The sequence below is a fragment of the Leucoraja erinacea genome, chromosome 19, assembly GCF_028641065.1.
Source record: "Leucoraja erinacea ecotype New England chromosome 19, Leri_hhj_1, whole genome shotgun sequence".
Taxonomy (NCBI): domain Eukaryota; kingdom Metazoa; phylum Chordata; class Chondrichthyes; order Rajiformes; family Rajidae; genus Leucoraja; species Leucoraja erinaceus.
In genome coordinates, this window is record NC_073395.1 from 5,156,978 (window position 1) to 5,183,360 (window position 26,383).

Consider the following 26,383-nt stretch of genomic DNA (forward strand, 5'->3'; position numbering starts at 1 on the left):
TTACAGTTTTATTTCATAAGATCGTAAAAAGTAGCAGAAATAGACCATGGCCTTTCCAGCCTAGACCAGCATTCTACAGTATCATAGATGATCTCATACCTTAACTGCATCCTTCTATACTATCCTTATATACTTTGATTACTCCGCATCCAAAAAAAAGATCAGATTCTATCCCTGAAAGGCCCAGCAACTGAGCATCTACAGCCTCCTGGAGCACAGAATTCCAAAGATTTATAACCATTTCAATGAAGAAAATTCCACTCTTCTCAGCACTCATTTGAAGACTACGAGCCGTGGTTTTACACTGCACAGCCAGGGGAAACTTCTTTTTATCTTCAAACCTGTCAAGATCCTTATGAATTTTATATGTTTCAATGAGATCACCATTCATTCTTCTCATGTCCAGGGAATAAAAATCGAGTGCACTCCTGGGACAATCCAAGAAATCATTCTCATGAACCTCCATCGCACTCACTCGAAGGCCAAATATATACTTTCTTAAGTAAGGAGAATAAAACTGTGCACATACTCCAGATGTGGCCTCAGCAAGACCCTATATGATTGTTGCTGAACTTCAATCCTTTTGTAACAGAATAAAATTCCACTTATTTTTGTAATTACTTGTTGCACAGCACAAGATCGTTCCGTGATTCATGTATAACTTGATGCCTCTGTATAGCAACATTTTCAAGTCTCCCTGTTTAAAAAAAAAACACAGGGGTTGCACAGTCCAGCATGTGCAATATATATGTGTATATGCCCTCTCTACTGTGCATACCATGTTGTCCTGAGAATGCCTAAAGGGCCTGTCCCACTTTGGCCGTCAGTTACGCGACAGGCCGGTGGCACGCGAAGATTTAGTGCAGGACGAAGTCCACACTCCTCCACGCCACTCCATGCGCTCGTCCCCGCGCTTCCCACACGCTACCCACGTGCTACCCATGTGCTACCCACACGCGAGCAGTTCGCGTAAATGGCGCGTGAAAGACGGCCAAGTGGGACAGGCCCTTAACATTGAACACTCCAGGCTAACCTAGCCCGAGTTCACATGCAATGCACTGGGTAGCTTTGCAGAAGGAATGATATTGTTTTGTGCACACAATGAAACTGGATTAGATCACAAGGGTGATTCTTAACAGGAAGTGCCTTGCTAAATTTTCACAAATGCCTCAAAGCATTCATAATCATGCTTTTCACATTTAAATAAACACTTCTCTGTTGCATACTGGCGATAAACAGCATGATATAATTGAATTTCAAAGCATTTATTTTGCTATTTTCCAAGCAGACGTTATCTTTGTATTTCTCCACATTATACATCATTTGTCACATGTGTGCCCTTTCATTTACCACAGTTGGATTCATATGTAGCTTAGTCATAGTTTACTTTCCACCGAGTACTGTATCACAGCAATCTTGATATGGAACAAAATAGGTGAGGCTCAAACACTAAAGCTTTGTCTTTTGTGGATTGTGGATGTGGATTTTTACAATCACACGAATGATATATTGTATTTAAGCGAAAATGTATGACATTTTTGTATGCCCATAAAAGATGAACATATTCTCCTCAGCTGAGAAACTTTAACACTATGTAAGGTTCATTCTTTCTTTGACTTTGCATGAATTTATCTCATGTAAATGTCTGACCTGTGGCAAAAGAGCAATCCTCTAACCTCTAACCAGTTGTTGCTTTATAACCACTTGAACGCGTTTTGTTTAAATACATTCCAGTCATTCTTAAAAAATTATAAACCACTTCAGAACATTGTTTAGAGTTCATTACCCCATATTAAAACACGTCATAATAAGCAGGAAGAATTATGTAACATGTTTCAATTTAACATTAACTTTATTACATTTCATTTTTGAAATAAGTTCCATGGTTAGATTTAGTTTATCCATCTCTATAACTTAAAAACTCTCATCTTGTATGTGTGTGTGTATGTGTGTCTTTATATTTTCGCAAAAACGCTACGCAGTAACAATAAGATTTTTACATATTCTGACTCACATTTTCCCCATTGAAGCAGTGAGCAGCTTCACTTAATATTTTATGCTTTATTTCATGACATAGCTGATTAAAGTTTAATAATTTTTTTTAAATTCCCTTTTAAAACGACCAGCTTCCACTGATGACGTCACAATGAGGTGGGTAGACACAACAGCTTGGAGCCCGTTTCACACACAGAATATTCCACGAGCTTTGGGTGACGTCAGGGGGAGGGCCGCATTTCCAGAACATTCCTCAAACGCTTCACCACCTACCCAAGTCGACCTGCTTCATTCTCACTGCTTGATGCTTCATTCTGACTTCGCCATTTTTAAAGACATGACATCCCAATGAGGTGGGCGGGCACCATGGCTCAGGTCGGCGCCCGTTTCACACACGCCCGCCTCACTCGGGTCCTCGAGTCCACGCCCGCACACGGCCTCGCTCGGGTCCTCGCGTCCACGCCCGCACACGGCCTCGCTCGGGTCCTCGCGTCCACGCCCGCACACGGCCTCGCTCGGGTCGATTCCTCTGATCCACGCCCGCCCGCGACCTTGCTCAGCTCGAATCCTCGGGTCCACGCCCGCGGCCTCGCTTGGGGTCATCGGGTTTACGCCCCCCCGGGGCCTGGTGGGGAGGCTGCTGCCGCAGGCAACTGGGCCTGGGCTGGAGCCGAGCCTGGGGCTTGGGATGGGACCATGAGCAGGGCCGAGAAAGAATCTGCTGGTGAAACCAAGGACGAGCCGGGGTCAGGGACGAGCCCGGAGATGAAGTCGGGGCCTGGACTGGAGCCTATGCGGCAGCTGAGCCGACGGCTGCAGTCAACAGCCAGGGCCGGCTGGAGTAAGAGAACCAGGCCGAGTTCCAGGCCCTGGCACTGCTCTACGACCTGGGTAGGGGCTGCACCAGGGAATGGGAGTGAGGGGAGGAGGATGAGGGAAATGAGGAGAGAGATGGGGTGGGGTCTCTACCCCCCTCCCTCTCTACCCCCTCCCTCCCTCCCTCCTTAGTGTCTCCCTCCCCCTACCTCCCCCTACCTTCTCCAATGTCTCCTCACCCCCTATCTACCTCTCCCCCCCCTCCCCCCACCCCGTGCCGTCCCCCCACCCCCCTCTCCCCCCCCTCCCCCCCCCCCCTCCCCCCAGGGAGTGCTGAGTATTGGGACGTGTGGGTGAGTGGTGGAGTGTTGCGTTCGGGGATCAGCCCTCCCATGTGACGCCGTCCCCCTACCCTGGGGACGGGACCCAACGGGTCCCACTTGGTCTAGTGGTCTTCATAGGAAAAGCAGTGCTAGATAATGGATCGTCAATCTGCTCCAAACATTGGTTGATAGAATTGTAGAACTCACTTCTCATTGTTGACTAACTGAGAAGTAATTAATGCAAATGAGATGTATTGTTTATTACCATCATGTTCCAAGATTCCTGTTAAAGAGAAATGCCTATAGGCCAAAACTAATCCAGAAACGTTATTATTATGTTTTGATCACATGCCTATCGACTTTATGGAAGCTTTACTCAATTACACTGAAGAATTTATAAAGGATTTTCTGTAACTTCTGTGAACTCTCTAATTACATCATAGGTTAATTGAGTTCTGCATAACAATGGTGGAAGTGAGAGAGGCTGAAAATGCCTCACGTTTAGTAGCCAACAGGCACCTGGATATAACAATTATAATTTTTAATAACGAAGTAAAGATTTTTATTGGTCAAACGTCATTACTTGGGCTTCTTGGAAAGAAAAACATTCATTCTTTCAACTCCCCCAACAACAACACACTGCAGCAGATGCACCAGCTGCCCTTTTACCTCTTCCCAGACTCAAACAGTCCTGCCAGGCGAAACAGTTATTCACTTGCACTTCTTCCATTTTAGTACAGTGCATCTGGTGCTCACTATGATGTTGCTACATAGAACATTACACAATGGCGCACTGCACCAGCGCCAAAGACCTGGTTTCGATCCTAACTTCGGGTGCAGTCTGCGTGGAATTTGAACGTTCTCCTGAGACCGTATAGGTTTTTCTCCGGGTGCACCAGTTTTCTTCCACGTCCGAAAGACTTTGCAGGTTGTGGGCTCATTGGCCTCTGTAAATTATCCCATGTGTATACGGAATAGATGTAAAAGTTGGATAACATAGAACTTGTGTGAATGGGCGATCGATGGTCGGCGTGGTCCCGCCTCCTTGCTCTATCTCTAAACTAAACAGTGATTTCACTTCAAAACTGTTTATCTGCAATCAGGAACAGGCTCTTTGGTCCACAATGTCCATGCTGAATGTGATGCCAAGGAAACTAATCTCCTCTGCCTGAACGTGCTTAATTTTTCTTCATTCCCTGCATATCCATGTGCCCATCTAGAAGCCTCTTAAATGGCAATATCACACCTGCCTCCACTACCTCTGGCAGTGTGTTATTGATCCTTACCACTCTCTGTTTAAAAACCTCTCCAGTATATCTCCTTTAAAAAAACTCAACTTAATGCTATGCCGTCTAGTCTTTGACATTTGTACCCTGGGGAAAAAAGGTTCTGACCATCTAACTTGCTTCCTATCCATTCAGTTTCCTTTGCACTGATGAAAAGAAATGCAGACTGGGTGACTACTTTGAAGGATGCAGAACATCTCCATTCAGCCTGCAAGGCAGACTCCAAGTTTCACAGTTGCCCATTACTTTAATTCCCCAATCTAGTGCGTCTAAGTTTTCTGTTTTTTGGCCTGCTACCCTGTTTGAAAGAAACCCATTATAAAGTCAAGGAACAACAGCTCATCTTCTGTCTAGACATGTTATGGGCCTCTGGATTCAATACAAAATTCAAAAATGTCAGATAACCTTTCCTGTTAGAGCTGGCTTGCATTCCCTACCATTTCAGATTTCTAGCAGCTGCCTGGGTCTGTGTCTTACAACTCCAGCACTTTGATTTTTCTCTCTTCTATCTTCACTAATCTCCTCTCTTTACACATCTCAGACAGCACCAGCTACAGGTCCGTCATCTGGATGCACTTACGGAAGTGTGGTGGAGTTTATGCTTCATTCAGCATCAGTGGTGCCGAAGTGGAAATGGATGACAGCTTCAAGTTTCTTGGCGTAAATATTATCAACGATCTGTTGTGAACCAACCACATTGAAGTGACAGCCAAGAAGCCACACCAACGCCTCTTCTTCCTCATTGTGGAGACCGAGGAAATTTGGCAAGTCTCCAATGACTCTTTCAAACGCTACAGATGCACCATAGAAAGCAGACCGTTGGATTGTATCACAGCTTGGTTTGGGAACAACGCTGCCCGTGGCACTGAAAAATTGCAGAGTTGTTGATGTAGTCCAATTCATCACACAGACCAGACTCCCTACCTCCGATTCCATCTACACTGCAGAAGATACAAAAGCTTGAAAGAAAGCACCATTAGACACAGGAACACCTTCTACCTCTCTGTTATCAGGCTTTTGAATGCCCTTCTATATGTTAGGATACAGCCTAATTCTACATTCCCTCACTGGTGACGTCTCTGGAACTGATATGCTATAATGTTGAGAACTAAAAGTTCATATGTGATAGTGAACAGAATTAGATCATTCAGCCCATTAAGTCTACTCCGCCATTCAATCATGGCTGATCTATCTCTCCCTCCCAATCCCATTCTCCGTTCTTCTCCCCATAACCCCTGACATTCAACACTCTGGATCATTCCCTTCGTTCTACCTATTGTACTTGAGTTTGGCATGACGATATTTATGTGCAGTATTATCTGATTTGATCGGTTGCAATCTGATTTGATCGGATGCAAGTTTTTCACGATATCTACGAACATGTAATAAAAGTAAGCCTATCACAGGTATTCCTTTGTACACAAAAGTGCTGGAGAAACTCAGTGGGTGCAGCAGCATCTATGGAGCGAAGGAGATAGGCAACCCTTTCGGGTTTCGGCCCGAACCGTTGCTTATCTCCCTCGCTCCATAGATGCTGCTGCACCCGCTGAGTTTCTCCAGCACTTTTGTGTACCTTCGAATTTCCAGCATCAGCAGTTCCTTCTTAAACACTTTGTTCATTCTTTCCCTCTTTTTCTCCACAACTCAACACCTACTTATTTTCTCACGTTTCTTGATCAGAATTAAAAGTTCTCAACACGAAATGTTAGTTCGGTCTCCCTTTCCACAGACGCTGCCTGACTCGTCGAGAATCTCCAGCAATTTCTGTTTTATGTCATGACGGAGATCACATTCTCTCCCCACAATGCATTGCCTTGGACAGGAACACCGGGAGCCCGCGGGTCCCTGCTGGGAGACCGCTTTTCGGGGCTTCCGCAACGGCGACGTCACCCGCCCGGGTTGCGGGGTTGAAGAGTACCTGGAGCGGGGCCTTACATCACCGCCCCGCGCGGCTTGGAATGGCTGCGGGACTTTGCTAGCGCCCGCCGGGGGCTCCAACAACAAGACCCGGAGCGCAGCCTTGCACCACCCGGCGCAGCGTAAATGGCCGTGGGACAATTACCATCGCCCGCCGGAGGCTTTGACTTTGACTCTGACATCGGGAGGGGAATGGGAAGTGCAGGGGAGAGATAAGTCTTTGCCTTCCATCACAGCGAGGAGGAGATGCGCTGTGATGGATGTTTGTGTAAATTGTGTTGTGTCTTGGTTCTTTCTCCAATGGGGTTCAAATGACAAATAAATTGTATTGTATTGTATTGTATTGCAGCTTTCCCCATTATCAAGTCCTCCCAAGCTATTTGGGCATTTGCTGCTAAATTAATAGGAGCCAGAGTTCCAACGAACATTCCACTGCTCTCTCTTGCTTAATCCATCATTTTTCTCTCTCTTCTTCTTCTTATTAAACTGAGTTTTCTCTTTGCTTCATCTTGACTCCTTGACTCTTTTTAAATACCTTCCTCTTGTAACAAACAGAGGATTCCTCCTCAATTCAAAGCACATTGTAAGTATCCAAATGGTTATTGTTCAACAAATGTTGCACTTTATCAAGTAACACGATCGTTAGTCAAGGCAAAACAATTTGCTGGCTGAGCTGTTCGTTACAGATTTCTCTCGTTACTACGTGGCGTGCTACACTCAGATAAATTATTGTTCCCATTATTTATAAACGCAATCCATAAAAGAGTTTGTTTAACTTAGGTAAATGAGTCAGTGAGGAAAATGGTAAGGGGAAGAATGCAGCCTGTCTTCAAAGTACAGTCCATTTTGATGAACTGAATAACAGCTGCCAAATGCCCTTGGGGAGGAAACTAAATGCATTTCTAAACATCTCCATAAAATAACAGAGTTGTCTGAGAACCGTGGATCAGTAAATGAAGCTGTAACTGAAAGACCAAAGTGGTTCACGGTTTTGCAGGATCATTAGGCAGCTGAGGTTGTTTTTTCTTGATCCATGGAATGTACACATGGTTAGGGAGACAGGTGCTGTAGCTGAAGCTGCCAATGAAACAGGAAGTGGAGGAGATGCAGACAAGGTCCTGTGATTATGCGCTGTTGTAATCTGGCCTGGAGATTACATGGGGGACGGGGAGGGTAGCCATCTAACAACACGGCTAAGCTTATCAAAATATAGCAGTGTTGATGCAGGGCAAGAAACATGAGAAGAGAAAAACAAGTGAGAGTGAAGAATAAGCAATGAAGACCAGGCAAGATGGACAGAATTGGGAAATACCACACACAATGGGACTGATAGTGACATATTCCATTTGAAATATTTAACCGACTTTGAAAACATATTTAAATATGACATTCCCCAAACATTTCTCTGGTACTCTGGGAAGAATTTGCAGAACCTATGGGCTGCATGGTGACGTACGGGTAGAGCTACTGCCTTACAGCGCCAGAGACCCGAGTTCGATCTTGACTGTGGGTGCTGTCTGTACGGAGTGTGTACGTTCTCCCCGTGACCTGTGTGAGTGTTCTCAGAGGTCTTTGGTTTCCTCCCACGCTCCAAGGTCGTACAGATTTATAGGTTAATTGACTTGGTTGTAAATGTAAAATTGTCTCGAGTGTGTGTAGGGTAGTGTTAATGTGCAGGGACCACTGGTAGGTGCGGACTCGATGGGCTGAAGGGCCTGTTTCCACATTGTATCTCTAAACTAAACTAATGTGTGCAAATATCGCTCTGTGGACTGACAACAATGCTTGCATCGGATGGAACAGGTCAGCACATCTCAGATCAGATAGAGATGGTTACCCTCATAAAGACCTACTGTTGGTTATTAATACCAATGGGCTTATGGTCTCCTGGGGGCCTTGCACGGATCAGTATTTGGCTCCATCATCTTTCAACAAACTCTCTGATGACACTGTGGAAGCATGGGTGGTTATCATAAATTATTGCATCAGTTAGGGCCTTCCATAAAAATAGATTTCAGATAAGTCAAACCACGGCGTGGAAACAAACACATATGTGCCGGTTAATTTTCAACATGAAGGTGATACATCCATCAGAGCATTTCGAAAAAGATATGTAACCCATGCAAAGTGGTGCACTCAAAGGGACGGAGTTGAAGAAGATTTTGGTTTCATGGGACTATTGGAAAGACAAAGCGGTCAAGAGACATGTAACTGCGATAGCTAAATATAAAATTCAAAAGGCAATCTTTTCATTTAACATTAAACATTTGTCCAGTCACATCTTCTATACCATGCAATTTTTGTCTAGAATAAGGTCCAAAAGAGAGCCACAACAGTGTGGTTTAAGCCAGAAAGATGAGATGGAAGGAGCGCAAGGGAGTTGCAGGAATTTTCTGGACATTGACGTGCTTCAAAAGCATAGAGAATACTTAATTTAGCCGAGGTTTGCCAGACCCAACGAATCTTGGGCCATTGAATTAGCTTGAAACCATATGGGATGTGTCTGCTTGATATATGCTCAGGTTGGAAGTGGGTGGAGAGGGGGAGACTATGGCCTCACCTTTACAATGTCTTGGGCACTTCAATGTGACATTTCTCAACAGAAGCAACCTTTCATTCCAGCTTTATAACATAACAAAACTATTTGTAAATCTGCCTCACACAAATAAAGATAGACACAAAATGCTGGTTTTGTGATGCTGGAGTAATTCAGCGGGACAGGCAGCATCTCTGAAGAGAAGGAATGGGTGATGTTTCAGGTCGAGACCCTTCTTCGGTGTAAACCAGCATGTGCAATCCTTTCCTACTGATAAAAATAAATCTTATTTCATCTTGGTTATGAGGGTTTTTAACCTTGCCTTTGTATATTCACTATAATTTTTAAATAAAGGATCCGAGATAATGGTTTGCATTTTCATTTTGAATGATGATCTAAACCCATCATTATTTCTGCCTCCATATGGTAGATTCTGCCTTATCACCAAGTCTTTCTACGATAAAACTTGGTTCTTTTTATATTGGCTGCAAAATGCCTGTGCAGTGCTCTCAGGGTTAATCATTCCTCAAGCTTTTGACAGAGTTACAATTTCTTCTGTTTGCTTTGCAATAAAATGGTAGAGTTGCAGCATAACACTGCACAAACAGCTCCATCCCCCAAGTTATAGGTCAGTACCTCGGAACACGTGTATGAGCAAGCACACAAACACGTACAGGTATTCAAGGAGGCCTTTATTCAAATTAAAGGGGCGGCCAACATCAATGCAAGGGGAGACATATTATTGCATATTAACCCAAGTGTACATTGTGCTTTTAAGTGTTTTGGGATATTCTTTCACAAACAGGCTGCTGTTTACCCAGTCTTATGGCCCTGTCCCACGGTACGACTTCATTCCAAGATCTCTCCCGAGTTAAAAAAAACAAAAAAAACTCGTGGTAAGCACGGAGAATGAACGTAGCGGGTACATCGAAGCTCGGGGATGTCTCTTAGCGGCTCGTACCGCTAACGGCAGGTACTCGGGAAGACTTGCTAACGGCAGGTAACCTCGGGAAGACTCGTGAAGATTTTTCAACCTGTTGAAAAATGTCCACGAGAGCCCCGAGTACCGACGAGCGGCCATTACCGTAAATCTCCGAGTTCGAATCAGGGCAAACTCGGGAGAGCTCTTGGAATGAACCCGTACCGTGGGACAGGGCCATTATTTGCAACCCACGAGTGGCTACTTTGGATGGGAAAGGTTGGGAGAGCAGTGGGTGGGTTGAGGTGAGGGTGAATTGTGAGGAACATTTCTAGGGCAGAAGCAATGGAAGGTTTCTGCTCCTTAAAGTGGCAGCTGCCAGTCCAAAACTTGTCTATTGATGCTTCACTTTATTATTAATAACCATCTCCAGTGGGCAGGGTGGACCTTAGAGAATTACAGCTTTCCATTTAATTTTCACATGCAGGGGCCCTCTCCTCAGGATGCAAACAGTTCAGAGGGGCCAGGGAAAGGTGCAGATGGCTATACACAATTTAATCAGATCAGAGGGACAACTGGGAACGCACTGGGCAGGCACTGCACCACCATGAGACATCGGGTGAGGTTCACTGATCGTCGGGTATTAAATATGCCTCAGACTGCATCGAGGTTCAGCTCCCTGAAAACTCTGACAGCCTTTGCTGGGGAGGGAACTTTGCCTCCTGTCAAAACCTGCGAGACAATTTTAGTTTCATTTTTATAGAAATCTTATTTATTTCGATTTTATCTGTTTTAAAGTATAGGTTTGAAGGTCATTGGTCTATGTAAATTGCCCCTTGAGATTGTGTAGAGAGTGGATGTAAAGTGGGATAACAGAACCAGTGTGATTGATAGTCAGCATAGAGCAGTTAGCATGAGGTGGCTGCCAGGAAGCACAATGCTAATGATCTGGTCGCAACTTAATTATCTCGCACTAAGCGAACAATCAAAATACTGCAGATGGTGGAATTTCCATCAACAAGTTGGATTCCACCACCCAGACACAGCATCTTTCAGCATTCCGAAGGGATTATTCCTTTCACAACTCCCTGGTGCACTTTTCCACCTCCATCAATCACTACCTCACCCCTCATCCATCAACCTAAACAGTCTGTCCAGGTAAACCAACAATTCATTTGCATATCTTCCAATGTCGTGTGCTATATTCAGTGTTTATGATGTGTTCTTTTCTACATTGGAGCAACCATATACAGATTGCATGACCATTTCGCAGAATGTGTTCAGCCAGCAGGTTCGACCTTGAGCTTCCTATTGCCACTCACTTTAATTCTCCTTCATACTCCCACTCTGACTTTTCTTTCGGTGACTTCAAACACTGTCACCATGAGACCAAATCTATACTTGAGAAATTGCAACTCCTCTTCTGTCTGGGCACATTGCAACCTTCTGAATTCAATATCGAATTCAATAGCTGCAGGTAACTTGCTTTCTCTGCTGATATTAGAACTGCCTAGTTCCACTGTAGGCCATTCATTTGTAATATTCACTCAGTTTCATCTCTCTCTGTTTGAGCCTGAGAGAGTTGTGAGTCTGTGGAATTATCTGCCTCAGGAGGCAGGTTCTCTGGATGCTTTCAAGAGAGAGCTATATAGGGGTCTTAAAGAGAGTGGAGGTACCACTATAGGCCATTCATTTGTAATATTCACTCAGTTTCATCTCTCTCTGTTCGAGCCTGAGAGAGTTGTGAGTCTGTGGAATTCTCTGCCTCAGGAGGCAGGTTCTCTGGATGCTTTCAAGAGAGAGCTATATAGGGGTCTTAAAGAGAGTGGAGGTAGGGGATATGGGGAGGAGGCAGGAACGGGGTACTGATTGGGAATGATCAACCATGATCACATTGAATGGTGGTGCTGGCTCGAAGGGCCGAATGGCCGACTCCTGCACCTATTGTCTACAGCTCTGCATTTCACAGCTTTTGTGTCCTTTAGTTTGTGTTCCCTCTCTCCAAGTCCCTCATTAAACTATTAACCATATAAATTGTCAACTGCTCAGCACCATGGCAATCCTTGGTTCATCCTGTCAGAGAGGTAACTCGAGCCTCACCTTATCAGATATTCCTATTTTTTATCTATTCATGCCCGATCTTTTTGGCAACTTACGACAAACTTGGTGAAAACCCGAGGGCAAAATTACGAAGAAGACAAAAGGAGCTTGTTAAATTGCAGGGAAGATGGGGAGGAGGGACGTGTCTGACAGGAAGCCAGGAAAGTCCATGGGGGCAGCTGCACATGGGCCATCTGGTCATCGAGAGCAGGCAGGGTGAGAACATCGACAAAATAAAGTGTGAATTTGATGGCTGGATTAGAGGGAATTTGCTACAAGGGGAGGTTGGACAGACTTGGATTGTTTTGTCTGGAACATGGAGGTTGTCGGGAGACCTGATACAAGTATATGAAATGATGAGAGGCATAGATAGGGAAGATAGTCCAAACCTAATGTGCGGGATGGATAGTTTTAAGGTGAGAGGTGCAAAGTTTACATTTTTTAAAAGTTATTTTTACAAAGTAGTGCGTGCCTGGAATGCGCTTGTGGAGGTGTGATGGTGGCAGATACAATAATGGTGTTTAAGAGATTTTTTGGATAAGCACATGGATATGAAGGGAAATGAATTATGTGAAGGCAGGTAAGGGTTGATCTTGGCATCATGTGGACACAGATATTGTAGGCCAAAGGGCCTGTCCCAATGCTATGCAGTTCTATGATCCTTGATCTATGAAATGCAGGGTCAAGATGATTGAATTTATGAAGTGTTATTTAATGTGATGGGCAGGGGAAAAACTCTGGATTTTACAAATGTAACATAATGCTCGCATTGCATTTGTTGCTCATAATGTGGCCATTCTGCAGTGTTGAATGAATAATAGGAAAAGTTAAGGCACAAAGGAGCGAATTCCAGTAAAAAAAACATGACCTTGTTTAATCTGATCTTCCAGCACTAATTACAGGGTCTGAAGTAATTACACATCCAATCGTAGTTTAAATGTGTCGAGAACCTGTGCCTCTAGTACTTTCAGGCAGAGTTTCAGACCCCTCCCATCGTCTGGTGAAATACTATGTCCTAATCTCACTCTAATCCTTCTACCAATTACTTCAAATCTAAATTTTGACTGCTCTGCCAAAGTAAATATGTCCTTCCTATTTATTTTATCTCGGCCTCTCATAATGCTTTCCAGAAGACCTTCATGCAGTCTGCAAGCTTGACCCTGACCTTCCATCCTCCTGTCACTTTAATCACCCTTCTCACTTCCATGCTGACCTCTCCATTCTTAGCCTCCTACCCTATTCCAATGGAACCCAAGGTAAGTTTGAAGAGAAGCCTTCTAGGCTCAATGAGGTCAACAATTTTAGACACTGGGAATGTTCAATATTTTCTTTTCACATTCCTTGTGAAATTTCAGGTAATCATTATGTATTTATACTTCCTTTAGACTTGTGCTGCCTTCCACTGTCTTCCTCTTATTATTTATTTTGTCTCCCTTATCAGAGCTTTCTCCTCTCCTCTACACATTTTTTTCTACTCTGTTTATTTTTGACAGTGTATTCTGTTTGAAGATCACCAGCTTGACATTTTAAATCTGTTTCCCTTATCACAGATAATGTCAGACTATTTTCATCATTTTTCCGTTTTGGCTACAGATGTTATTTATGAGAAATTCTTGGCATTTGATAAAATTCCTTTAGAAAAAACTTCACTGAATGTAAAACTCATGGGATTGAAGTAAGTTTATTGTCCGGGCAGGAGATTGGTGAAGTAGCAGGATAGGAATGACGGGGAGGTAATCCAACTGGCAGTTTGTGAACAGAGAGGTCTACCAACATTCTGTGTTATGACCCCAATCATTTATGAAGTAAACAAATAAGGTGACAGAAAGTCACCTTTCCAGTTTGCTGATGAAACAAAGGAACGGCAAGGTATCAACTTGCCACATTAATTTTTGGCAACAGCAAGACGTGACACTACATAAATTTACCAGACACCATGTTGTGAACAGATATTACAAAATTAAGGCTGTTGAATTTTGAAGGAAATGGAGGATTTGATTGCAGTTTTCAAGATATCAAGAGGAGCTCATATGATCGACAGAGATTGGCTATTTCTGGGGTGTAGTGTATTTGCATATATGGTCATTCTATATTTGACTGGAGAACTGCAGAGAATAAATTTCCATATATTCAATTGGATGACTGTCATTTGATGTATCTGTACTGTTCTCGAACACGTGTGGTCAGAACAGGTTGCCGAGGCGTTTAAACACTCAATATGTAGTTAGTTGGTTTACTCAAGCTATTAACATAAAGCATGACTTCTTGAATGAAAGCAGAATAGATGGGTGGCGCCCGTAATGGCCGACTCGCCAACAGTCTGTCTCGTCCCTTCTTTGCTTTTATTATTTTAAGTCTGTCTTAAATATATGTTTTAATGTTTCTTGGTATGTTTTATATGGGGGGGGGCGGGGGGAGGGGGGGGGGGGATCGGGGAAAACTTTTCTCAACCACTTACCTCGACGGAGATGCGATTTTCTTCCGTGTGTCGTATCTCCGTCCCCCCCCTGCGGCCTACAACGTGGAGTGGTGCGGCCTTTCCTGGGGACTGGCCCGGAGCGGGCGCAACGCAGACTTACCATCGCGGAGCGGGTGATCATTTGCCGAGGAACGCCAGCGAAAGCGCTAAGACAGCGGTCTCCGGTAAGAAGAGGCCGATTCGGGAGCTCCATGTTGAAATGTTCAGATCCATTCCCGAAGCCGTAGTTTCCATCACCCCGACGTGAGGGCTTGGGCATCGGACCGTTTGCAGCGGCGAATTGTGGAGGGTTCAAAGGCCCCAGACCACCACGGTGAACAAAGGAGGAAGATGACTGAACTTTATTGCCTTCCATCACAGTGAGGAATGTTGATTCCACTGTGGTGGATGTTTATGTTAAATTTTATTTTATGTGGCTGTGTGTATTGTTGCTTTTCACTTAGTGTGGCTGTATGGTAACTCAAATTTCACTGTACCTTAATTGGTTGAGTGACAATAAACGCAAACTTGAACTTGAATAGGATAAAAATAATCAGCGGGTCAGGCTGCGTCTAAACTTCAGCTTGACCAATGAGGCTAGTTGTTGACATTTATTATTATGCCCAAATGTTCGGGACAGTATCTAAAGATTAGAGGCAAGCATTTCAGTAATAAATTAAGGGGAAGGGGACACTTTTACCAAGTAAGAGGTTCAGTATTAAGTTCATTTATCCAGGAAGAGGTGGCAGAAATTTGAAACTCTTCTATAAATGACAATTATTGCTGGGACAATTTTTGCTATATATATTCTCATTCATTTAAGTTATGAAGAAATAGATTTAGTTTTACAGGTCATTCACAATGTTAGACAAAAATGCTGGAGAAACTCAGCGGGTGAGGCAGCATCTATGGAGCGAAGGTATGTTAGAATCTGCTTGAGTGGTGAAATGATCAGAATGGGCCTCCCTTATCCTTCCAAATGATTGAAGTTAAGGCTCTTCCTGTGTTGTTCAGGAAGTCTGAATGACTTGCTGCCATCCATTTTATAGACTGTGCATCTAGACAGGGGCGGAAAACCCGGGGGGGGGGCAGAGGGGACACGTCCCCCCCCCATGTTTTGAGAGGTGGGGGACATCCCCCCCAAATTTTTGTGATCCCGATTTTAAAATCTCAGTTTTTAGCGCTGGATTGAGCCTCCAAAGCCTCGTGCGTGTGTGTGAGTGTGCGCATGCGCACCAAAAAATTGTGTCCCCCGTCCCCCGTCCCCTCCATGTTTTGATAGTGAGTTCCGTTCTTGAAACACTTCAGCACTATGAGACAACAATTAATGTACACAGCAGCAGATGGAGGTGACTATTAAGAAAGATAGTACATTCAGATTTAAGATACGCTTCTTCAAAGTGCACACATTGAGGCAAGTGGAGTGCAATTCTTTACTAACCATTACTTGTCTTTGAAATGGCAGAAAACAAGCAAGTCAGTAGCTGAGTACCTTTTGCAGTAACCATGTTCCTGCGGCAACAACATTAAGTGCCTCTATCAAGTCAATTTTTGGCCAAAGATGAGTCCATGATGTTTAAGGGTGTTAATGGTTGATTATGGAGAGGTGGTTGTATTAACCTTGCTGAAGGTAGTCATGCTGCATGTGAGCACAGAACCAACACTGACTTAATAGTGGCAGTCCTCCGCTGAACTGTAAGACAACTAGAGGCATTGTGGCAGTGCTGGATTGCCCATCTCTTCATATTCTTCTACCTCCTCTCGTTGCATCTGATGTGGCCTAGCAGGCAAGAGTTGAGCCGGTACTATAGTTAGAGGAGAGTGTGACAAGGTGGTAATCCCTCTGAGGCATATTGGAGAGGCTCCCCAGCAAGCCCAAGCATCAGAATCTTGATCAAGGGTCCTACTAATGGTCTCCACAGTATTACCAGGAACTCAATGCCTCTCATTATTTGCAGGTGTCCACTCAGGAGCACAAAGACATGGACTCAGGGGATTGTTGTGGTCCCACAAGATCCAACCATGTGAATGAACACTGAAATGGTGCTGGAACAGCAGATCGGCTCAGAGTGAAGAGACGTCCTGGGTGCAAGTGTTGTCCATTAAGATTGCTCAGCAGTGGTCACACACTGCTGGCATGTTGATGAAAGATATACTTCCTGCTTTGAAACAGGTTGGAGTTGATTCGAAGGAATAATAAGGTTATGGTGTTATGGTCTGTTGTTGCCCGTTCTCTAAACAGGAAAGAATCCTCACTCAATAGCTCCAAGCAGGCAGTGTAGGTTGCAAACTAAAGTGCAGGGAAGTTCCAGCTCAATTGATATGGAGTCTAAAATCATGGACATTGTGACCTTCATCTTCATGGACAGTGCAGTCCATGTCTGCATCCATGGCTCTGCCTGCAGCCACTGACAGACTTCAATCATCGTTTATTTTGAGAATCTTTTGCCTCTGGATATTTTCCTTTTCAAGCATGTGGAATTAGGAGCAACGCTCCTCAAACATGAACCATTTGATGAACCGCTGTGAGGGACGGTGGGAGAACAAAGGGGGACCTGGGTGGGTGAGGGGGGCACTCTAGTTTAGAATCCTCTGCCCAGGGGATAAGTCTGTGTTTGTTTGTTTGTTCCGGTGAAGAGGCTGTGCGCATGGCAGACAGCCAACAGTCGCTTGCCTTTTTCTTTTTGTTTTCACTTTTAATTTCAAGTTTTTGTGTACCTTGTGTGGTGTGACTGTCGGCAGACCAATTTCCCTCCGGGGATGAATAAAGTTTTATCGTATTGTATCTACAAAGGCTCTGCACGGGCTCCCATGCTGACAGCACCTCAATATCTTCAAATGATCATCTTTATCTTCATTCATGCCTTTGATATGATTGTCTATTCCACTGTCCTCCCATGTGGTATTTGAACTATATAAAGATATCTGTGAATTGCCTCTTAGTCCTGCAGTTCACTTCCTTTCAACCTCTTCCAGTGCAAGTTTCCTAAATTACACACTTCCTCTAATTCTGAACTCATGAGCACGGCTGATTTTATTTACCCCTCTGCTTATTTCGTTTTCTTGTCACTAAATCTGGATTTCACTCCTTAAAACACTCCACCTCTCTTTCTTTAAAGCACATCAGCGCCTCTACTTCCTGAGAAGATTACGAAGATTCGGTACGTCAAAGAAGATTCTCTTGAACTTCTACACATGCACAGTAGAGAGCATATTGATTGGTTGCATCATTGTCTGGTTCGGCAACTTGAACGTGTGGGAGCGGAAAAGAGTGCAAAAAGTTGTGAACACTGCCCAGTCCATCACCGGCTCTGACCTCCCCACCATCGAAGGTATTTATCCCAGTCGCTGCCTCAAAAAGGCAGCTAACATCATCAGAGACCCACACCATCCTGGCCTCACACTCATCTCACCACTGCCATCATGAAGAAGGTACAGGAGGAGCCTGAACACCGTAACATCCAGGTTCAGGAACAGCTTCTTCCCTGCAGCCATCGGGCTATTAAACACGACAACCTCATATTGGCCCTGAACTACAATAGACTATTATTATTATTATTATTATTATCATTATTATTGTTACACTGTTTTGTTTGTTGTTTATTTTTTGAGTATGTGTGTATATATATATGGGTATGTTGTGAGTATGTGTGAATATACACACTGAGCTTTTCCTTTCTCTTGTTTGTCATATCATACAATGTTTGCATATTCTGTTGTGCTGCAGCAAGTAAGAATTTCATTGTTCTATCTGGGACACATGACAATAAAACACTCTTGACTCTAATCTCTGAACGTCTTTCTTTAAAATCTAATCTCTGACCAAGCCCATTATCATAGCTTCTCATATCTCTTCGCTCTCAATTGCTTTCATTATGTTGGAGGTGTTACAAATTTTATGACCTGTTAAATTGATGACAATGACGATAAAGAAGTGGGATGTGCTCATGAAACCCAAATAGACTTGAAAGAGAGTTAAAATCTGCTATTTTCCACCTTTGTCAATGTCCTATTCTGCTGATGGAAATCAACTTTATAGTTTTTGAAGTTGCAAAATAAATTATTTTTTGCTGCGCATTTGAAGGTATTTGGAAAGCAAATTTGATGCAAAGATCTTGGTATAAACTAAGAAATTAATTCTGAAGTAATTATTTTTTCAAGAAAAGTCCCCACTGCAATCGTGTCACCAAAATACAAGGAATTGCGAGATATAAATGATTGCCTGAGAAACTATGATTTGTAAGAGTGCAGCTATGCAGAAGACCATGAAACTCTTGCAATACTGCAACAAGTAAAAATATTACAGGGTCAGTGCCCCCATGCATTTCATTTGAGGAATGGCCCCATCCTATTGTAAATAAAAGATAAAAAATATGTTTCTAAACCATTGCCAGGCACAATTCTTCACCTTAACTGCGGGTGGTACATTGCTTCCATTCATTAATGAAGTTGGATAGAGATTTGTTTTTCCATGGTCACAAATGTGCAGAGCTTGAAATTGTTACAGATTGCTGTTGGAATGCACTTTAGTCATAAACAAATGACACTGCTTTATTGAGAAAGTATCTGATCTACCAAACGTGGTTCACTCAGATGAAGGAGAGATGCCTGCAGGGATTAGTGTTTGAACAATCAGCTCTTGCAGATACATAAATTATTACTCAAAGAGTAAAAAGGTTAAGGGGCTTGTTTTTGTTTGGCATTGCTGATAATAGTCTTGAATGTGTCACTATTGTCAATGGAAGCCTAGTGGTTATAGAAGGAGATCGATCACTCACTGCACATAACTTTGCTGTGCCGTGGCAAGTTATGAAATTAAATTCAATCACATTGGTAATTTATGGGCCAGATCCAAAAAAATGTTAAAAGCTGTTGCAAAATCCTAATTCATTCCTTTATGTCTTTTAGTGAAGGTAAGCTTCCATCTCTGTGTCTGATGCCCACAGAATGATGGACAATAAATGGTACCATGCTAATTTTATTCCTGGCATATCACATGAGAAAAAAATTTAAAGATTACTGAAAACAAAATTGCATTCTTGATTTGTGTAAGATTGATCTGCAGATGCTGGTTTACACTGAAGATAGACACAAAAAGCTGTAGTAACTGAGCGGGACAGGCAGCATCACTGGAGAAGAGGAATGGGTGACGTTTCGGTTCGAGACCCTTCCTCATTCCCATTCTAAGTGCCTTGCACTAAATGTCATTGCTTTATCATATATCTATGGCTCGATTGTGATTATGTATTGTCTTTCTGCTGACTGGTTAGCACGCAACGAATGCTTTTCACTGTCCCTCGGTACACAGTACCATAGAAAATAGGTGCAGGAGTAGGACTTTCGGCCCTTTGAGCCAGCACCGCCATGCAATATGATCGTGGCTGCTTATATCGTACCCTGTTCCTGCTTTTTCCCCACATCCGTCGATTCCCTTAGCTCTAAGATCTATATCTAACTCTCTCTTGAATACATCCAATGAATTGGCCTCCACTGCCTTCTGTGGCAAAGAATTCCACAGATTCACAACTCTCTGGGTGAAAAAGTTTTTCCTCATCTCAGTCTTAAATGGCCTACTGCTTAGTCTTAAACTGTGACCCCCTGGTTCTGGACATGTGACAATAAACTAAACTGAAACTGATCAACTTCCAAGAACAAGAATGAAAGAAAGATACCACACATTCCTCAAACAGCAGTAAAACAGAAGTGTAAGATATACAATTTTCTTAATATCCTCCACTTACTTAGTTGGTTTCCTCAGATTCTGAGATTGACCACTTTTCCAAGGAGAGGGAAAGAATCAAGCACTCCAGTCTGGTAATACATTTATACTAAGGATCATCTTTATAAACCTGGAACAAAAGTATTGGTGTATAAAGAATGAAAAGTGGAGAATATGGTATTAAAAGATAATTAATGCAACATTTTCTTTGTTGCACCAGAAAATTCAGGCTACTGTGATGCAAAGACAAGCAGATGGGGTAGGTGTGTTGGAACTAAGATATCTACAGCTTCCACCGTGGATTGGATTTGGGTTTCTTTTCATTCAATATTTCTTCGACTTCAACATTGTGATGAAGTGGAGTCAGGGACGTTTGTTTCCAGGTAGAAACAAGGAAATGCAGATGCTGGTTCACAAAAAAGGACACAAGTTGCTGGAGTTGCTGGAGTCTGAGGAAGAAACTCCACCCAAAACATCACTGAGTGTGAAGAAGGTAACGTCACCAACCAATGTTCTCCAAGGATGCTGCCTGATCCACGGAGTAACTCCAACTCATTGTGTTCTTTTTTGTTTCTGGGTGTTTTGTTTCAATACAGTTTATGTTTTTTTCTGGCAGTTCTTCTTCTTCTTGCTAAGGAATAGTTAGATCTCGCCGGGCGTTGAGCAGCCAGGTTGTTGTCTCTGCGTCGATGCCACAAGTATTCTAAAATGCTGATGTTCGGCATAGCATCTGGCATTTAGAACACTGCACCTTCGTTGTCATGACAAATAAGCTCACTTTGGATTGATGGAAAGGCAAATTCTATGTGAGTCTTCCTTAATTATTAAAGTGGTTGCCAAAAAAAACATGTGACGTTTTTGCTGCCCAGAAAAATATGTTCTTTTCGCATTGCAATTATCATTCCTGTTACTTTAGTAAGATTTTAAAAAAAAAAAAGCAAACAAGCTTTTATGACAACCATCATAGCGCCCTATTTTGGTGCTAGTCACATATATCCAAAGTCAGCGGCAGAAATGGTCTGTTTTCTTCAGTTTAGCCAGGCAATAGCGACGTTGACAGTCTCCCCGAATTGATAAACATCCAATGCTTTACAATGGAAGTCACAGGGGAGCAGCAGCCAAGAACTAATTCTGAAACATTAAACATATTCCACTGATTCGACCTTGTGTTCATTTGAACAGAATCGCACATATCTTTTTGAAACGATAATTTGGCGGGTATTTTGTGGCTGGAGTGTACACACAACCACCTATAAAGCTGCTGGTCCTCAACATAATCATGCTTAATTAGAGCACTTATTGGTGAGGGATTCGACCATTTAATTCAGCATACAGGCTGAATTAATTTAGGAAATGGAATTGGTCATTCCCCACCCCCACCCCCACCCCTCTGCCCCTCCCTACCCCGTCTGTTCTTCTTTCTCAGAATCTGGATGAATTTTATTTCCCCCCAACAGGCTGTCATCACTTCTCCTCCCCTTGCAGGCCTTTTCAATCAAAATTACTTTGCTTGGGTATCATGTCCAGCAGGCTAAAAACATATATGGATATTATTAATGCCTTTCTTTGATGTATACATTGGCCCATGCACATGCCATGCAAAACCACATCTCCCAAACCTCCCAAAGACCAGAAAAGAACCAGTCAAGGTATCGGTAAACTAAGCTGCAAGTAGCAGCTTGAAATTCTCATCCGAGTCATTGCACAATGTTATACCAGGGTAACAATAGCACATCCCAAACACACCCTTGCAATGGGATACTCTTGGGAGAGGGGTGGGGTGAAGAAGGGTGGGGAGCCAGGAATGAAAGGTCTAAAGGTAATGCTTTAAGAATAGATTAAAAGTGAATGCATATAGTAAGAACTTTATTGCTCTGTAAAAAAGAAAATTCCTATGTCAAGGTAATGCAAAAACAAATTTTCACAGTTGTCCTAACTTCCTTAAGCAATGAATAAACACCTGCTCCAGTTATTATTATTACAGCTAGGGCTAGTTATTGAGATCTGTATTAATTCAGCAGCTGTGACAACTTGACAAGTCAAGTCTGCCATTTCCAGATTAAAACTGACTAGTTGAATTTAGTGGGATTTAACTGCTATTGTTGTCTCCATTGCACACAAAACAAACACAATAACATCTAAATAAATAATTATACACTAAAAAATATTACAGCGTTTATGCACACAACCCTTAAAAAGTACTGCATTTCCAAAAAAAATTATATTCGAAAGCAGAGCCTCGTACTACTGGCTAGTTAACATGTTTTTAAATCCTGCAAAAACAAAAAAATTGTGGCAACAAAGAGATACTGTTAGGGATGGTAGTCTTCTACTGAATAAGCTCGGAGCAGCTTGGAAACCTGGGAAGTTGATGGATATTTCCCGGAGATGGGAAAATCGTACTTATTTTTTTATGACTTAGTGTGGTTGTTTCTTAACAGCTAAAACACAGAGACAGCTCTGCTTCAAATTAATCTGGAGCTAGATTCCAGTCTAATAAACACAGCAAGCATTTCACATGAGTTATAACCTGATTATACTAACTGGCACTCGCGGCACACATCTGGTCTTTGTTACACGCATTTTTTTCCCCTTCTTTCTGGGTCCGTCAGGGGCCTTGTTTGAAGCACAAGCCTTGTGCTCCCTGCCATACCTCAGTCGAGGAGACAAACTATGTGTAGGAAGTAAATTAGGACCACATTGATCCGTGACCCTCATCCAAACAGTGAATGAGCAAATCCCGCATTTAGAATGACAGCAAATATTAAATAGGGCTTAGTTTCTGTTCATTTTTACTGAGAAGGTTGGCAGATGAAAAGAAATTAAACTGGAACATGAACCCATTGCTGCAGCTCAAGGCAGTCTATTCAAAGGCACCGGTACACTTACATTCTGGATTAGATGAACACTGCAATATTTGTTTTAAATTGAAACTAAAAAGAGACAGATCGTCTTGCAGAACATTGCTAACTTTACAGAGTATTCAGAAACAGTATTATTTCCAAACCCACGTGGTACAGAGTGCTGACCTGATTTACCAGTAAACTGTAAGGTCACAGACTGCAGACAATGGGAACAGTTGGGAAGGTGAGGGCAGAGGATGTGTTTAGAATCCTACGCGTAATACGGCAACATTATTTTAGAAACGCGGAAACATAGAAACATAGGTGCAGGAGTAGCCCATTCAGCCCTTCGAGCCTGCACCACCATTCAATGACCGTGGCTGATCATCTAGAATCAGTACTCTGTTCCTGTTTTTTCCCCATATCCCTTGATTCCTTTAGCCTGAAGAGCTAAATCTAACACTCTCTTGAAAACATCCAGTGAATTGGCCTTCACTGCCTTCTGTGGCAGATAATTCCACAGATTCACAACTCTCTGGGTGACAATGTTTTTCCTCATCTCAGTCATAAATGGCCTACCCCTTATTCTTAAACTGTGACCCTTGGTTCTGGAATCCCCCATCATTGGGACAATTTTTCCTGCATCTAGCCTGTCCAATCCGTTAAGAATTATGTATGTCTCTCATCTTTCTAAATTCCAGTGAATACAAGCCCAGTCAACCCATTCTTTCATCATATGTCAGTCCCGCCATCCGGGAATTAACCTGGTGAACCTACGCTGCACTCCCTCAATCGCAATAATGCCCTTCCTCAAATTAGGAGATCAAAATTACACACAATGCTCCAGGTGCATTCTCACCAGGGCCCTGTACAACTGCAGTAGGACCCACTTGTACCTAAACGGCATTTCGTTTGGATCTCAAGGGGTCCAAATGACAATTAAATTGAATCTTGAATCTTGAACTCAAATCCTCTCGCAATGAAGGCCAACATGCCATAAGCTTTCTTCACTGCCTGCTGTACCTGCATGCTTACTTTCAGGGACTGATGTACAAGCACACCCAGGTCTCGTTGCACATCCTCTTTTCCTAATCTGACACCATTCAGATAAACCTTGAGGAGATTTTGCAGTGGAGGAGACAAAAAGTATAAGAAAGAACTGCAGATGCTGGTTTAAATCGAAGATAGTAACTCAAGGGGACAGACAGAAAAGTGGAGTTTCATTGGCTACCCTCCAGTCCACAGGAATTGATCTAGAGTTGGGAGAACATTGGAAAATGGTCACCAATGCAATCTCGGTTTCTAGGGCCACCTCCTTGAGTACTCTGGGATGCAGACCATCAGCCCCTGGGGATATATCTGCCCTCAGTCCCAACAGTTTACCCAACACCATTTCTTGACTAATGCGGATTCCCTTCAGTTCATCCCTCTCACTAGATCCTTTGGATTTCTGGGAGATTGTTTGTGTCTTCCTTAGTAAAGACATAACCAAAGTATCCATTTAACTGTTCTGCCATTTCCTTATTTCCCATTATAAATTCACCTTTTTTCCCTTTAGCTCAATAAATTTTTTCCCAGTTTCCAATTCCTCAAATAACCACATACGCATTTCCACTAACAACCTTCTCACTGGTAATCATTTCACACCAGTGATGTGAACAACTTTAACTCATATAAATTGAAGAGTCCCAATCCACAAAACCTCTTATTCCACATTTATTGCCAAGGAACATTCACAACAGTTTTATGAAAGCAGACATGTAACATTTGTAACATTTTCTTTACTGCAGGAAACACAAAATCCTGTGAATTTCTGCACAATGTTTGCAAAAATGTTAGTTTTGGGATTTTAGAGACTTCAGAGCACTTATGCGTAATACGATCACAAGCAAATTGAAAACCTGAATCAAAAGTATCCTTATAGCTAGCATAATACTGAAACCTATAGCGTTCCTATGTACAGACCCAGAGGCAAGCAATAATTGCTGTTCTAGCCAGCACGGGGTCAGAAGTTTAAGCCACAATGCTGCCTGCAGTTTTAACTTATTTACATAATAGCCTCAATTTAGTAAGAATGACAACATTGGGATTGTCCTCGTTTGAGATGAGCTCAACTGTGCTGGTGGTGAGGAAGGCTGGGTAAAGCCCATTCATGCCTCCTCCTTATGGAAAAAGTACAAAAAAATGGGCCTTGCGCCATTAAAATGGTCCCGCCAGTAACATTTCAACGCTTTTTCTTTTCATTAAACCGATATTTTTAAGTTTTATGTTAAAGGAGTTTGAATATAAATTGCTGAGATAAGCACAATGGATTTCCTTGCTGTTGTCCATTCAGCCCCATTCTTGCAGTGACAAGGAAACACTTGTGGTGGTTTGAATAGGAATATGATTAACGTTTCCAGCAAAGGAAATCTACTTCCAATATCCCACTACAAGGATACTTCTGATAAAGCAAAAGGATGATGCTCCTTGGTGCTGAATTCTACCAACCTGTTACAGGATATGTATAGTTTGTGTGGAGATAGCAGATATAATGAATGCAATCTTTCAGCGGGTTTCATCACGGCTTGGTTTGGGAACTGCTCTGGCCTTGGCTGCAAAACATTTCAGAGTCGTGGATGTAGCCAGTCCAGACTTCCCACTCTTGACTTCCCACGTTGTCTACACCTCACGCTGCTTCGGGAAAACAGCTCACATAATCAAGGACATTTCTCATCCCAGTCATTCTGCCTTTCCCCCACTCCCATTGGGCATAAGATACAGAAGCTTGAACGCACGTATCACCTGATTTAGGAACAGTACCTTCCATGAGCTAATGGACAGATCCAACCCACCTCATTTGGAGATGGGAAGATGTGGCCAGCAAATTATCTGTTCTGTACAACAAATAATCCTCCGACATTTTCGTCACATCCAACGGGATCCCACCACTGGCCACATCTTCCCATCTCCTCCCCTGTCTGCTTTCCACAGAGACCGCTCCCTCCGTAACTCCCTGGTCAATTTGCCCTTCCCACCCAAACCACCCCCTCCCCTGGCACTTTCCCTTGCAACTGCAGGAAATGCTACACTTGTCGCTTTACCTCTCCCCTTGACTCCATTCAAGGACCCAAACAGTCTTTCCAGGTGCAGCCGAGGTTCACCTGCACCTCCTCCAACCGCATCCATTGCATCTGCTGCTCGAGATGTCAGCTGCTCTACATCGGTGAGACCAAGCGCAGGCTTGGCGATCGCTTCGCTCAACATCTCCACTCGGTTTGCAATAACCAACCTGATCTCCCAGTGGCTCAACATTTCAACACCCCCTCCCATTCCGAATCTGACCTTTCTGTCCTGGGCCTCCTCCATGGCCTGAGTGAGGCCCGCCGTAAATTGGAGGAGCAGCACCTCATATTTCGCTTGGGCAGTTTACACCCCAGCAGTATGAACATTGACCTCCAATTTCAGGTAGTCCCTGCTTTCTTCTCCCAG

The 26,383-nt window shown here is 43.1% G+C and overlaps 1 protein-coding gene across 1 annotated transcript in view; it reads right to left on the minus strand.

Moving 5' to 3' along the window:
- Positions 1-26,383, minus strand: part of erc1b (ELKS/RAB6-interacting/CAST family member 1b) — a 394,538-nt gene that overhangs the window by 120,286 nt on the left and 247,869 nt on the right. The window lies entirely within an intron of this gene.